The sequence below is a fragment of the Schistocerca gregaria genome, chromosome 1 (assembly GCF_023897955.1).
Source record: "Schistocerca gregaria isolate iqSchGreg1 chromosome 1, iqSchGreg1.2, whole genome shotgun sequence".
In the NCBI taxonomy this organism is placed as follows: Eukaryota; Metazoa; Arthropoda; class Insecta; order Orthoptera; family Acrididae; genus Schistocerca; species Schistocerca gregaria.
Window position 1 is genome coordinate 285201457 of NC_064920.1, and position 14425 is coordinate 285215881.

Below are 14425 nucleotides of genomic sequence, written 5' to 3' on the forward strand. Positions count from 1 at the left end.
TGATGACATACACTCTTGGAAACTGAAATAAGAACACCGTGAATTCATTGTCCCAAGAAGGGGAAACTTTATTGACACATTCCTGGGGTCAGATACATCACATGATCACACTGACAGAACCACAGGCACATAGACACAGGCAACAGAGCATGCACAATGTCGGCACTAGTACAGTGTATATCCACCTTTCGCAGCAATGCAGGCTGCTATTCTCCCATGGAGACGATCGTAGAGATGCTGGATGTAGTCCTGTGGAACGGCTTGCCATGCCATTTCCACCTGGCGCCTCAGTTGGACCAGCGTTCGTGCTGGACGTGCAGACCGCGTGAGACGACGCTTCATCCAGTCCCAAACATGCTCAATGGGGGACAGATCCGGAGATCTTGCTGGCCAGGGTAGTTGACTTACACCTTCTAGAGCACGTTGGGTGGCACGGGATACATGCGGACGTGCATTGTCCTGTTGGAACAGCAATTTCCCTTGCCGGTCTAGGAATGGTAGAACGATGGGTTCGATGACGGTTTGGATGTACCGTGCACTATTCAGTGTCCCCTCGACGATCACCAGAGGTGTACGGCCAGTGTAGGAGATCGCTCCCCACACCATGATGCCGGGTGTTGGCCCTGTGTGCCTCGGTCGTATGCAGTCCTGATTGTGGCGCTCACCTGCACAGCGCCAAACACGCATACGACCATCATTGGCACCAAGGCAGAAGCGACTCTCATCGCTGAAGACGACACGTCTCCATTCGTTCCTCCATTCACGCCTGTCGCGACACCACTGGAGGCGGGCTGCACGACGTTGGGGCGTGAGCGGAAGACCGCCTAACGGTGTGCGGGACTGTAGCCCAGCTTCATGGAGACGCTGCGGTCCGGTCCCAGGTCGACGGGCACGTGCACCTTCCGCCGACCACTGGCGACAACATCGATGTACTGTGGAGACCTCACGCCCCACGTATTGAGCAATTCGGCGGTACGTCCACCCGGCCTCCCGCATGCCCACTATACGCCATCGCTCAAAGTCCGTCAACTGCACGTACGGTTCATGTCCACGCTGTCGCGGCATGCTACCAGTGTTAAAGACTGCGATGGAACTCCATATGCCACGGCAAACTGGCTGACACTGACGGCGGCGGTGCACAAATGCTGCGCAGCTAGCGCCATTCGACGGCCAACACCGCGGTTCCTGGTGTGTCCGCTGTGCCGTGCGTGTGATCATTGCTTGTACAGCCCTCTCGCAGTGTCCGGAGCAAGTATGGTGGGTCTGACACACCGATGTCAATGTGTTCTTTTTTCCATTTCCAGGAGTGTATATCCAGCGATCCTGTTGAGCTCGCAGCTCTCTGATGACTGAAACCTGTCACGATATTCCTTGTAGTGTGCATGATACCTCATGGTCTTTTACACAAACATTGATTGAACCTGTTGATATGGGACTGTCGACTTTCACACATGACGTAATTATGTCGTGCTGTATGGAGGTATCACATGTTACGAGCGAAGGCAGTAAGAGGACAGGGTACTAATATTGTTTTATTACAGCCTAGTTTCTTTTCTTGATTGTAGATTGTGGTGAAATTTAGCTTGTGCCCTAGAATGTGTCGGAAGGGGACAAAATTCTTTTGAATAAGTGAAATGAGTGAATGTGATACCACGAGAATAATTATAATCCTGTTTATTTGGATTCTAATGAGTAGTTTATTTTATTTATTCACGTCAAAGCACCAGTCTTCAATGCAAAAGATACAGAAATATACCTACATAATAAAAGCTATCAATTAATTGCTTACTTCAAAAGATTCATCTTATATCTTATACTGCATAGTTTACATTGGTATACATTAAAAGAATGTATAAACAAATAAAGATAACGATGATGCCAATCTAAGGAACTAAAGCACATTATCTGACAATCACAACGGTTCAAAGCTAGTGGGCATCATCAGTGGAACATCGTTCAGGACACATTCTACACTGGTTTAAATCTCCATAGTTTGTTGAACTGTAGAGTAACCTCATATTTCTGCAAATGGTCATTTTACCTCATAAACCCAGTTCTGAGATAGTTCAGAGTTGCCCACATGGCCCATCCTTCAGTGAAACCAGTAGCTTTTTCCAAAGGTGTTCGGACCCCATCTTTCAAAAAGCAGGAAATACGCTGGTGTCCAAAATTAAAGCACGAAACTGCTATTTCCCCGTCCTGTGACTAAATCATGATAAAATCATGCCAATTGTCAGGAGATGCCGGCCGCAGTGGTCTCGCGGTTCTAGGCGCGCAGTCCGGAACCATGCTACTGCTACGGTCGCAGGTTCGAATCCTGTCACGGGCATGGATGTGTGTGATGTCCTTAGGTAAGTTAGGTTTCAGTAGTTCAAAGTTCTAGGGGACTGATGACTACAGCAGTTGAGTCCCATAGTGCTCAGAGCCATTTTTTTGTCAGGAGATGTCGTCATGATTCGCGTCTGAAGGACACGTGGAACACGATCTTGGGACTCAAATACTGTGAAAAGAGAGCGATATGGAGGAGGACCCCTAATCGTGTGCGCAGGGATTATGTTGACTTTTCGAACAACACTTTATGCAATTGTACTGTTGGACCAGCAAGACTGAATTGCTGCCAGCTACCGTGACGATATCATGGGATTTTGTGCGCGATAGTTGCGAGGTGCTGTGGTCCCAGATTTTGTATTAACGGACGATAATGCTCCACCTCAAAGAGCATGTGAGGTTGATATTTTTTTTGGAAACGAAAGATACTGCACGCATGGCTAGGTCTGCCCACTCTCCTGATTTGAGTCCCATAGAGCATGTCTCGGATGCACTGGGGAGACAGGTTGCTTCGTGTTAGTATCTACCAATTACTTTCCAAGATTTGTGAGCAGCTCTGCAGGAAGAATGGGCGTTATTGCCTAAACATCCGATTGATGACGACATTCACGGCATGTCCCATCGTTGTCGGGCCTACATTGGAGCCAAAAGTGGTTACACCAAATACTGAGGGCAGTAACCAGTTGTCAGAGTAAGTTGGGGAAAAAGGAATAACGTTTCTTTCTCTACCGTTATGCATATTGCTGTTGATTACGTTCTGTATTCTTTACATTGTTTCCATTTAACTATCAACTGTTTATACTATTTTGTAGTAAAATAAACGCAACCTTCCAAAATGTGTTGCTTTAATTTTGGATACCGGTGTATGTCACTAAGATAGTGTTATCTGTTGACCCCATGAAACGTTTCTTGGACATGAAGAAGGAAGGAAGGTAGAGTAGGTGTAACGTACAGTCGACACCGATGTCATGAGAGCACAAGCTCTTGTAGGAATCTGAAATGAATTCCACTGTGTTTTTCGTTAAAACATCTAAAAAGTTTATCTTTGTTTTCTGTGGCAGTTGAGCATAGAAATAAAGACAAGAACTACAAGAAAAGTTTTAATTATAAAGTATTTTCGCAGAACAAAGTTAAGTTTAAAGTTAAAGCGGTTTAATAATTTGCCAAAAACTTCAGTATTTATTACATTGCAGATGCTATTTTTTCTTTCCTCCTCCTGTCCCAACACTTTCCCCCACACAGCCCCGTGTAATTTAAATTGCTTTCGCCATTACAAGAAAGTAGCAAAGGTGCCTAGGTTTCTGACAGTATTAACAATGAAATATATGTAAAAGTTTGTAATATAACAATACTAATTGGCTTGCATTAGTACTGAGTACATCGCTTTTACTTACAAAAAGCTGCAGTGAATATATATATATATATATATATATATATATATATATATAACTTTAAAATCCTTAAATTCGAGATGTTCGTGTGTCATGCAGTAATAGCCAATGACACTGCTTTAATTGACCAGGGATAAAATTGATTTGTGGATTCAAATTGTGATTGTTTCACTTCTTAATGCAATTGTAAATTTGTTTCACTTAGAATGCAATTTTAAATATTGGTCTGCATAGATTTTGAGCATCTGAATGAGGGAAATGCTATTCCTTGAGACATTTCCGCTTCCGTTTGAGGAGCTGTCCTGCTGGCTTCGCTTACTGTTTTGCTTTATTCGGTTTCTTGTCTTTTTCCGGTTCCACCCGGCTTTGTTGTAGGTAGTGTTTTGGTCAGCTGTTGATTGAGATCCTTTCCCTGACTGGCACGGACACTGGAGCTTTCAGGATTGTAGAGCATTAACGCTGGCTAGCCCTCAGGAAAGCCACTGAAAACTATCCTTTGCTTATCGTAGCTCATAATTTCCTACAATTCCTTCAAGATTATCGGTGTTAATATTATGTTATTTTCGTGATGTTACCTGAGAAACTTGGAAAACAACCTAATATTGTAGAAATATAAACGCTATTACAATTATGACGAGGTTAAGAGGGTGAAGTCACTGTCTCCAAGAGCCAAGATTTGAATCCGCTCTTGAAAACAACGAAGTGACATTATCAGCAAAAGATTCCGCATGGACGTCCAGCTACCCCGAGGATCGACGAACGCGACCTATTTATTAAGTAGACTAGAAGCTCCGCCTCTTAGCTCAGTGGCCAGTGTCTCTGAGTGCCAAGCAGCAGGCTCAGGTTCGATTTCTTGCCAGGCTAGTGATTTTCTTCGCTCCGACAGAGTGCTGTGTTGACCGCATGATTTCATCATGATCGACGCCTAAGTCGCTCACTGTGGCGTATACGGAAAAGACCTTCAACTCGGCAGCCAAGCTTCCCCGGTTGAAGATACTCGCTCATCAGTGCCTTACGATCATTTCAGTTAAGTATATGAACGAAAGTGGCTCTGTCCAGTGCAATTTGTACGGCCTTTCAGGCATCTTTGCACCCATGGTGGTTTCACTGGGACTTCGAATGTGCGTTGTAGGTGGACAGTGTTGGTAATGAATTGAAAAAAAAAAACTAGTGCTGAGTGGACTTCCTACGAAATTGACCATTTCATACAGCTTCGATGAGAACATTGCTGCCACAGAGCAATAACCGACAATTATATGAAACTGAAAGAATGCTGGTAGTGCATGATAGGAAGTGGAAGAAGCAAAGAAGGTGAAGATAACAATATCGTTTTCCTTTCTCTTGGACGAATACTTGTGTAAAATCTTCACCGGCGATCTTTCTGTTTTCCTATTCGCCATCTCCCAAAATCGCTATTCTAACTGCACTCCCACTTGCGCCTGAAACTGAGCACTTGGTTAAACACTTCATTCCAAGATTTGTCAGTTTTTAATTTTGCCTTCTCCTTGGGAATATACATATTACTGGAGTCTACTCTTGGACAGAATACGTTAATGGAAGTCACCCACTGTTGTTATGACTTCTTGAAAGTCCTTTTCCACCTCGGTCAATAACGTCTTCTTTGGTTTCTGGTTGACCAAGGTACGACTTCTCGATCTTGGTTGAATCGTAATGGCAGTGCAGATGAATTCCTTTTTACGAGGGCGTGGTGGAAAGTAATGCCACCGGATGTCTACGTCAAAACACAGAATGTTTTTTAAATAAAACAAAATTTATTAATTTCCTACTCATTCATTCTTCATGTCTACAAATCACCTCCCCCCCCCCCCCCCCCCCCCCCCCGCACCTTTCAGCATCGCGATGCCAGAGCACACAACAGCGCTGTAACATTTGCAATAATCCGATCCCTTGGGTTCACTCTCAACGATCATCATACACTCAGGCCCGACTTTGCTCCATTCGATTTCGAACACCCTCAAGAACTTCACTGTGATGGTAATGAAACACGGCTAGCAGAGGTGAAGTCGTGGCTCTGTTGACTTAGTCAAACATTCTACAGTCGAAAGAAATGTGTACGTCGCTAGGGTGACAATGGTGAGAGATAAATGTCTAGACATGGTGAATAAAAATGCAGACGGCAAATTACGTTTGCTTTATTTAATAAACATTAATAGTTTTCACACAAATAATTCAGGGGCGTTACTGCTCTACAGCTGTACCTCGTCCTTTGAATCCGACGTTTTCTTAGACTGGACCTAGGAATTTTCTCGACATCTGTCGCCTCTTACTTCGAATTGCAAACCATTCTGCTGCGTATAGAGCCTCGTGTAACTCTTTGGTACTGTCCCATCTTGGCATTAATTGGTATTCTTTTCTTCTTCTACACACTTTTGGTTATTTTAAACAGACTTACCTGATCCACAATACCAATTTATCTTTGCAGAGGAGCTTGCTTCTGTCTACTCCCCTACTTATTTAAATTTCTCAGGCAATTTTATTTTGCTTTCTTCTACCTTTAATGCCGTGGGTGGTGATTTGATGTTTGTAATAAATTCAGCTTTTTTTAGAAGAAGAAACTGGAATTCTACCTTTGCTAATAACGTTTTCAATTCATTGGTTTTTTTCTGCAGTTATGTCTGTTTTATCCGATGAAATTGTAAGGCCATCTTCAAATTGCGAATGACTGTCAAATTCATGTTTTTATAGCCATGCCGGACCCTTTTTACCTTTGCAACTCGTGGCCCACTTTGTCGAGAGGTAGTTGAAAAGCTACAGCAAGAGCTCACTTCCTTGCAACCTCCATAAACTTCAATTCCCAGGTGGTGCCAGTGACAATCTCTCCGTTGCAAAAACTTGCAGAGGTATTGCGAACCTCTCCTTGCAAATCGTAACGTGTTTACAGTTCGCGTCCAGTATTACAGATTCCGTTGCAGTCAACAGATGTTAAAAGGTTTTTTACCTAAATTTGAAAAAAAAAACAAAATATCTATTCATTACCGTCTGCATTTTTGATCGAGGAATACTTAGAAAACATTTATTCGATTCGCAAAATATTTCTTTTCTGAGGTACTTTTCATCAAAACTCTGTATTAGGTAATACTAACATCTTATTAACATTATGAGCTGAAAATCTTATTGCCCATGGGGGGACTCTTACTTAGTTTAGTAATTCGTTATTTACGTTGTTATATAATTAATTGTGATATACAAGAGGTAAAACGTCTGAGACTACTCTGTTTGAAGCAGATAGCCCCTTTCTACGCGGTGACAGAACTTGTGACATGCATTTCTAATTGGTTTTTCCCTAGTTTTCATAAACTGCTTTAGGCAAATGCCAGGATGCTTCCTTCAGTAACATGACCGAACGAGCTAGTCCAGTGACTGAAACACTGGAATTGCGTTAGAGGTGACGACAGTTCAAATCACTGTCGCACCAGATACAAGATTTTTAGTGAACGTATGGAGGTATAAAAAATTTGTGCTTTTCTAAAAGTGAAATACCACTACAGGTTCAATTCGTAAGATGAATAACGTATGAATACAACCACTTCTACCATTATTACTACTATTTATAGCAATTAGTGATGGTGATGAAAGCAGAGAATTATGTTTTGACCACATCAGTAATTATTAAACAATGCTCGTACACGTGGATCAGTTGACCTCATATGAACTACTCATCAAAATAAAAAGCGATTAAACAGTAATGAATGTTTGTTATGGGAGCAAAGACTCGAATACAGCGAACAGGAAAACACATTTGAAATAAAGTACATTTAACTGCACACTACTTTTTCACGGGTATGAGCAGCAAACGTCAAGAACCAAACATTCAGTTTGCCACAAATGCAAAGGTAAAATTAAGGTTTTTATGCAGATATGATTACAGTTCATAGCTTCCTTAGATCAGGAAATAAAGTTACAGGTTCGTATAGTCAAGCAAAATCAGTCACCGGAACACAGTCTCGGTGATGTACTACAAAATCATTAACAATGCTCCAGACAGTTAACAACTGCATCCAATAAACAATGAAATCACTGACTACGGTTATGGTTTAACGTCAACTGTACAATAATGGCTTCATGTTAATCTTGACTACGACACTACATTCACTATACTGTTCGTAGTAACTTTCCCGCTTTCTTATTTTCTTATTCATATTTAGATGTACTCCGACATTACAAAAGAAAAAAAAAATTGTTGAAATGTGTGTGTAATCTTATAGGACTCAACTGATAAGGTCATCAGTCCCTAAGCTTACACACTACTTAACCTAAGTTATCCTAAGGACAAACACTCACACCCATGCCCGTGGGAGGACTCGAACCTCCGCCGGGACCAGCCACACAGTCCATGACTGCAGCGCCCTAGACCGCTTGGCTAATCCCTGCGCTGCTCCGACATTACCCGTATTTGGTTTTCTGTTTAGGAGTATGAGGCTGTACTAATACTATAAGGAATCTTGTTCTTCCTGATATCGAAATTCACTAATTTGCACTACATCTAACTTCTGCGTACTGACTTCCCTTTTCAAATTTGTCAGCTGACGGCTCTCCACGCTCCTACCGCTAGAATGTCAGAACTACAACATCTTATGTGGATGTGCCTCCGAAGTTACATGTACTAAGACTGCTACATGATTTTTTCCATATACACATCTACATTTCATAGTAGATTAGTAGTCACCATTTACAATTTGATGTGTATTTATATTTGTTGGTAAAGTTTTGTAGCATTCTAGAACCGGATGTAGGAAATTGTTTAGTTCTGTGCACATAATAGTGCAACTCTGTATGCCAAATAACACAGCAGATGGTATAAAGATTGAGAGACTATTCCACGAAACAAAATGAATAATTCGGATAGTTAAGGGAGAGGAAAAATTTAATTGTGATGTGGGACTGGCGTTCGGTAGGAAGAAGAGAAGAAAAATAGGACCTATTTGAATGAGGACTGGGGTAATGGAATAAAGGAGGAAGCCGGCTGGTAGAGTTTTGTACAGAAGGCAATTTAAGCTTGGCGAAGCACTTGGTTAAAAACCAGGAAGGAAAGCTATATATGTGGAAAAGATTTTGAGAGACTGAAAGATTTCAGATAGACTACATAATGCTAAGATATTTTATAAGTAGCTTGTTTTTTTGCTTACTGCAGTCATCGTCTTTCAATTGTCGTATTACTCCAGCGCTTCAATTGTTTCTGATCTCTGTCATCTTTGTAGATCTGCAACTGGGAATAAGTAATTGTCATGTTTCATTAGGTCACTTTTGTGTTGCGTCCACTCTTCTACCGAGCATGTTCACTCAATCTCTACCCACTGCATATTGCAAGAACACTCTAGTTCTACAAGCTAGCCTATTGTAACTTCACAGGATATAGTCAATGAATCTATTGACGTGTACATTTGTGTTGGTGTAACCTATATACACTATTGTTGTTCACCGGCCAACAAGATGTTTTCAATAGTCGCCTGAAAGTAACATAACTTTCTAAGATCTGCATGGACTTTCTCTTAAAGATAAGGGTGGCTGGTAGTAAATTTTTTTTGTCAAATTGGAAGCAGATCTCTACTACGGCTAGAAAAGGAACACATTCTTCTTCTTCTTCTTCTTATTCCTATTCTTCTTCTTCTTCTTATTATTATTATTATTATTGTTATTATTATTATTACATTATTACATTATTATTTTCATTACATTATTCTGAAATTATATTGTAATTATATGTTTGACAATATATGACCTGCCGGAGGCGACCCGAGTTGGTACCTCATTCTGAAATATCAGGTACGCCAAGATCGCCTGGACATGTTTTTATTGTTTACCGTTTCGACTGATCTCTGCTGTCATTATCCTGTCTTGTAACACATTGTCAAATGTTACAAGATGCAATGGTCACGAAACAGATCTAGCGAAATCGGTAATACATAAAATGTTCAAGTGATCTTCGCATATCTGATATTTCAGAACATTGTAACAATTCAGATCATCTCCAGCAGTTGACTCAGTCATATACACACATCAATAAAAGTTTTGCAGTACTCCGGTTCCCAGAACTCCTGAAGATGCACGTTGAGTGTGGATATTGTATCACAGATACAGTCCCTTTGACTGTTCAGAGAGGTCAGTAAACCCACCAAAAGGTGTAAACAGTCATGCATGAGCACTGCCTAGAAGACGGAGGGGACCGACAACCGATCAGTTACAGTCATTCCAACAGGAAGGAGGTACGTGGCTCGTGTTGTCTGTAGTTCAACCATGCCTAGGTAATTAGATTTCGTCCGCTTCGTTACTTTTTGACAGGAAGGGTTCTCAACAAGGGAAGTGCCCAGGCGTCTCGGAGTGAACCCAAGCGATGATGTTTGAACACGTAGGAGATACAGAGAGACACGAACTGCCGATGAGATGCCTCTCTCAGGCCGCCCAAGGGCTACTACTGCACTGGATGATCGCTTGCTACGGATTATGCCTCGTAGGAACGCTGAAAACAACGTCACCATGTTGAATATTGCTTTTCGTGCAGCCACAGGACATCCTGTTACGACTGATACTCGTACTGTGTGCGATGGGCTGCATGATGCACAACTTCAGTCCCGACGTCCATGGCGAGGTCATCTTTGCAACCACGACACCAAGAATCGCGGTACAGATGGTCCCAACAATATGCCGAATGGACTGCTCAGGATTGGCATCACGTTCTCTTCACCGATGAATGTCGTATATGCCCTCAACCAAATAATCGTCGGAGACGTGTTTGGAGGTAACCGGGTCAGGGTAAACGTCTTAAACACACTGTACAGCGAGTGCAGCAAGGCGGAAGTTTCCTGCTATTTTGGGGTGGCATTATGTGGGGTCGACGTACGCCGCTGACGGTCATGGAAGGTGCCGTAACGGTTGCAGGATACGTGAATACCATCCGACCGATAGTGCTACCATATCGGCAGCATAATAGCGAGGCATTCGTCTTCATGCACGAATATTCGCGCCCCCATCATGCTCATCGTATGAATGACTTCCTTCACGATAGCAACATCACTCGATTAGCTTGACCAGCATGTTCTTCGGACATGAATCCTATCGAAAATCCCTGAGGTGGATTGAATAGGGCTGTTTATGAACGACGTGACCTACCAACTACTCTGAGGGATCTATGCCGAATCGCCGTTGAGGAGTTGGACAATCTGAACCAACACTGCCTTGATGAACTTCTGGACAGTATGCCGTGACGAACACAAGAATGCGTCAATGCAAGAGGACGTGCTACTGGGCATTAGAAGTATCGGTGTTAGAGCAATCTGGGCTATCACCTCTGAAGGTCTCATGGTATGGTGGTACAACTTACAATGTGTGGTTTTCATGAAAATTAAAAAGCGGAAATGATATTTATGTTGATCTCAATTCCAATTTTCTGGGCAGGTTCCGGAACTCTCAGTCCGAGGTGATGCAAAACTTTCTTTGATGAGTGTATATAATTATCATCAATTTGACACTGAATTCTTGCACACAGAAATTACCTGTTAAGTCCTTGTCTGCTCATATTTTGGTACCCCCTCCCCTGTTTATCCATCTGCTCTTCCCACTCTCCCCCTCTCTCTCTCTCTCTCTCTCTCTCTCTCTCTCTCTCTCTCTCTCTCTGTCTGTCTGCTTGCTTGCTCTTCCCGTCTATCCATCTGCTCCTTCTCCCTCTGTCGTCTCCTCATCTCTACTCTCTCTACCCATCTCCTCCTCCCACCCCGCTGCCTATCTCCTTCCCTCTCTCTGTCCATCTCCTTCGATCTCCGTCTGTTTCGTCCTCTCTTCTTTTCCCGTTCAGTTCTATTTACGTCCTCTGTTCATTTCCATGTCTACCCTTATTGTTCATCTCTCACCTCAGAGAGCTACATGGTTCAGTAGTTAGCACACTACACTCGCGATCGGGAGGACGACGTTCCCAATACGCGTCTGACGATCCTGATTTATGTTTGCTTTTATTTTCCTCAATCGCTTCATGCAAATCCCAGATGGCTGATTTCTTTCCCAATACTTCCCTAATTCGAGCTTGCGCCCCGTGTCTAAAGACCTCTCCTATGTAACATTCAACATTAATTTCCTTCTTGGCCGTGCGGTTCAAGGCGCTACAGTCGGGAACCGTGAGACCGCTACGGTCGTAGGCTCGAATCCTGCCTCGGGCATGGATATGTGTGCTGTCCTTAGGTTAGTTAGGTTTAAGCAGTCGTAAGTTCTAGGGGACTGATGACCTCAGTAGTTAAGTCCCATAGTGCTCAGAGCCAGTTTTCCTTCTCCTCCTCCAATTCCCCTTACCGTCTCTCTGCTTATCTACTCATCTCCCCTGTCTGTACTCATCTCCTCCTAGCCCCTTGTCTCACCATGTTATCACACCTATCTCCAGAGGAGGCTGCTGGTTCTTATGCCAAAGTATTTCTTTACAGATAGTAAATAACTTGAGTAGTAAGTTTGGTTTAAATCGAGCCAGGAGGGTAAGAGAAACTTTTTTACCTGTGACTTTGCCATCAAATGCATGTGCCGCATATATTTAACACATTACACGCATATTTGCACCCATAGTTCAGCTGGATCACTAGCGAATTTCGACCTGCAGTTTCGCTTTCAGGTAGCTCCATGCTTATGACGTCATATGTTCTGAACTATGTGTCTTACTATTACGCAATTTTTTTGTACTTTCAACGGTATATCTGGATGCAGTCTGCTAAACGTGTCGCGAACAGAGTTAGTATCAAAGAAGTAACAAATTTAAATGTCATTCGTGATGCTGTAGTTTTTCTTGCATCACAGTGTTTATGACGTCTCTCTTCTGAACCATGAGGAGTGTAATCATATTTTCAGTGGCACATGCGAATACTGTTCCCAAAACTTCTTCGCAAGTACAGTTATTACTACTGATGTAATAAATTTGTACGCCATGCCTGATGTGGATATATCACTGATGTACAGCGAAAATGCAGTACACGCACGACCTGTGAAGTTCGTCAGCGAGAAAAATTTTCGTGAAGGGTTGAAATTATTTATAAAGTTTTCTTAAAGTCAGTAAGTGCTCTCACTATGAAATACTGGATGGATAAACTCTACGTATTTTCGCGTCGTGTCCTGCACTTATATTCCGGCCCCACCCCAAACGTCGGTTCTTTCCAGAGAGTAAGTTGTATTTGTACTGAGTTTTGTTGAAATCGGTCCTGTGATATAGGTGGAGATGTGGAACATACAGTTCTTTTTATGTATGGATTCGATGATGATTCCAAGGTAGGGTTTCGCAAATACTACTCTTTCTTTTCCACATATAACTTGTTCAAGATTCGTTTTGATGCTAATTACAGTGTATATAGGGCACGCGATCTTGAAGGCAATACTGAGTAGTAATCAAAGCATATAGTAATTCGTCTTCTTTCGTTCATTAAGAGCATTTTCAGCACTGCGGCATGCGGACCCCATACAGAAAATGATAATAAATCAGAACGAAGTGGCCCTTTCTCAAAGAGGGAGGTCGCCTACCATTTTACGGTCATGTGTACCCTTAGTCTTCACAAAAGCGTTACGGAGTTGTCCAACAAACCTCAGTGCCATACGCTACAAGGGCGTTATGAACCACGAGGAGATTTGAAATTCTGAGAGGGTATATTCCACGTAGAATCTGGCAGCGTATTACTTCCTCCCAACTAAATCTCTGAAAAAGACCACGATGATGAAATCAGAAAAATTATCCAACAATCGATGGTTTATCGCCAGTCACTGATCCAACGCGCCTTTCGCGAAAGAAACAGGGAAGGGGAGAAAAAAATTGTGCTACAAGACGACATCCGTAGCACCCCGTAAGGTGCTTTCCCGAGTATCGCAATGTGTGTAGATAACGGTATGTCGTATGTGACGTCTATAAACTAATTCTCTTATGAAAAAACGTCGTTTAGTTACAATATCGCCTATTTCGTGTCTTAGGATCCATCCGTGATTTTTCAGCATAGACATGTTTACTGATATAAACGGCCGTGTATACGAATCAATAACAGCATAAAGCAAAATAATAGATTTTCTGATCTTACGACAGACGCTGTACTCATTGTTGGACCCACGGATATAGTGACGCTTTTATTTTTTTTTCAACTCTCTTGCTGGCCACAGGCCACACAGCCTACCTATCGAACCTCCTAAATTATACAGTACGTAATTGATACTCGTTCTCTGTCATCTGCAGGAAGTTATTTTTTCCTTGTAAACACGGAATGCAGAATGATAAGAACCTCTGAAAAGTTAAGGGGTCCGCCGCTGATGAGCAATGAAAAATACAAGCAAACGTAAATTGCTTTGAAAGTCTCGGATATTCTGGGACAAAAGACACGTCCTTTAGTGATTGTATCGCAAAAGGAGCGTAGATGAATATCGTGAAATGTGCAGGACCGGATAAAAAGAGGAACGACAATGTATCCTAGCCTTTGTTTTAAGAAACAATAGAGCAACCTTATTATTATTTCCGAGCACGCTAAAACTGATAAATCTCTTAAAGCTATTTTCCTTGAGAACAAATTATACAAACAAGTTAAATACATTTGCTCTGGTCTCTAAAGCATTGACCATCATGTGATATTACCTTCATGTTGCAAATAATAAAACATCTGACCAAACGATATGACTTAGTGACGGAAGACAACCAAACAAATAAAAACCTTCTGTATGACTACGCCTGCACGGATGAAATTTTG

The 14425-nt window shown here is 42.3% G+C and overlaps 1 protein-coding gene across 1 annotated transcript in view; it reads left to right on the forward strand.

Annotated features, from left to right (window-relative positions):
• Positions 1–14425, forward strand: part of LOC126342597 (uncharacterized) — a 746980-nt gene that overhangs the window by 439086 nt on the left and 293469 nt on the right. The gene's annotated exons all lie outside the window — the stretch shown is intronic.